A 2,500-nucleotide genomic window follows, 5' to 3' on the forward strand; every position below is an offset into this window, starting at 1 on the left:
TGCAACATAAAATCACGCAAGCAGACGTGACTAATCACACACGCGCGCGCCCTCTGATACACAAAATATCCATGAACATTACAAAGCCCAATACCCCAATCTGTAAAATACCAAAAGGTCGATCCATTCCCCCATGGAAAAATTCAACATTGATCTTGCACCTTTCATGTCTACCGCAGCCTCACCTGACCACCTAGCTAGAATGCTCCGCACCTTGGACCCACTGAGTCTTTAAACAATAAGGTGCCAGGTAGATCCACCTCCTTTATGCCCAGGATTGTGGACCCTAAGCAGATAGCAGATACAATTTCACTGTAACAAACATTTTTTCTTGGTATAAATTCCAGAATTCCCTTGTTTTTTTTACACTGTATAATTTGCTCCCTGAAAACCACATACCTAACAACAAACCGATATTTTCTATAAATCCGTCAGTTGCCTCATTTGCTTGGTATCTAATTGCACTTTTTGACTCTTGGGACGCATGATTATTTGCAAGGGCACCAAATTGTTTTAAAAAAAATGTAATGGCTGTGGAGTGTACCTCTACTTTGCCATAAGACTACAATGCGAGTCTTGCAGAGTATGAACTTCGAACGGGTAGCCGTTTTAAATGCTTTGGTAGCAAGGCGTCTCATTAAAGCTAAACCCACTCGTGACGACCCTGAAGCCCTTATCTTTGTATTTACAACTTCTTCCCATATATTCTTATTCTCAAGTTAAAAATTAGTCAGTCATATTATGTTTGTTTTAACTTAATTTTCCTTTATATTTGTGTTTTCTATTTCTTCCTTAAAAAGCAATTAAATAAACACATTAAAAGTAAAAGGACAAAATCAAGGGTAAAACGAAACCAAAATATTCATGGAAAACCTGAGATCCCTCAGTCTGTTTATTCTCTAAAGTTACAATATATGTAGCACATACTAACTTGCCTCTTGTAAACAACGAAAATATACTTCTCCTCCTCTCTCTCGTAGATTCAAAACAAGGAAAACATTAAGGAGTGAGGGTGGGCGCTCCGTGAGCCTCACTGATCAGACGAGCAAACAACCCAAGAGAGTTTGGCGGCAAGACTCTAGCTTTTATATCTTTGTCTTGTCGTACAAGGTTTAATAAAATAAATGAAAATAAAAGTGAAACTTAATCAAATTTTAAAAGAAATTGAAATATAAAATCGAGGCTGTAAAAGAAAGTTAAAAAAGTAATAGATAAAAGATGCTCCAGGGATGAGATCCCCACAGGCCCACAGATGGTGCTGAACCAGTGCTGCTGCTGCCAAAAGGGAGGGGGACTGCCCTAGTCTGGGCTCCCGCGACTAGTGGGGTATATCACATCCACTACAGTTGTGATCGCGGCAGTTGGTACCAAAAACTAATAGAAATTGTGGTTTGCGGTGAAATGAAGGTTAAAAACATGCAAAACACAACGCAATCAACTAGAAAATTGTTTCGTACGAAATCTCCGCCCGTACTTTTCCCGAAAAATTACCAAATGTCTTAGAGTCAACCTTTCTTGCCTCAAGGTCAAGAAAGTAACTGTTGATTGTTGCAATCACAAGACGAAGATGCTCCTCAGTAATATCACCAAATAAACCTTCTTCGGTACTAGTTAGGTGTAATCAGTTCCTTATGCCAGTTATTATTCATTATTTATCAATTTATTCCAAATAACTATTACTTTTAGAAAGTCCCTCGTTACTTCCTAGAAACCGCTTCATTATCTTCACGAGTTTGAGAACCACTGGTATAGTAGTACTCGAGTCCCTCGAGTAAACGTCTCTTGAGCGACTTAAAAAAAATAATGTTAATTACACCATACATAATGGGAATATATAATTTTCTTAAGAATATAGCGCGTGTTTTATGAAATATAAACTATAATCGTTATCTACTAAAAGAGCCTAAACATTAACAAAGGGTGTTCATGTAGGCCTACTACCTAAGGGTGGTAGCAAACCCAGCACAATGAATTACTGCATTAATGATGCAAGTAATTTATCAATACATTTTCCCTGTGTCCAATTACGAATACTGTGTTAGCATGTTAGCTACCTGTTATATATATCCAAGAAATTAACATTATCCAGAAAAAATATTTTCCATTACATTTGGATAAGTTATTATTGGAATTATCGATAAATCGTTAGATCGTGTTCCAGAGATCTACTAGTGATCTCAAACTCCAATATCTATTTATATATTTACTCATTTATTTTGCAAGCAAAATAATGTTTATTTCTTTCCCGTTTGTATTTAAACAATTCTCATTTCGCTTATTAGTTTATATTTTTAAAAGACCGATTCGTATTTTGAGGAAATCTATCTTTACTCCAGTTGCCTCATTTTCCTAGGTTCAAAGCCCGTTTTCTTCAAATGGCGATGGAAGTGGGGGATAATTTTGTAGATATACGCGACGTGCTCACATTCCAGTTTCAGAGTGTAGAAGGCTTTCATCTAGGCACAAAAGGTTAAAATATAATTTTCTGACCGATATATAA

Source organism: Penaeus chinensis, chromosome 36, assembly GCF_019202785.1.
Source record: "Penaeus chinensis breed Huanghai No. 1 chromosome 36, ASM1920278v2, whole genome shotgun sequence".
In the NCBI taxonomy this organism is placed as follows: domain Eukaryota; kingdom Metazoa; phylum Arthropoda; class Malacostraca; order Decapoda; family Penaeidae; genus Penaeus; species Penaeus chinensis.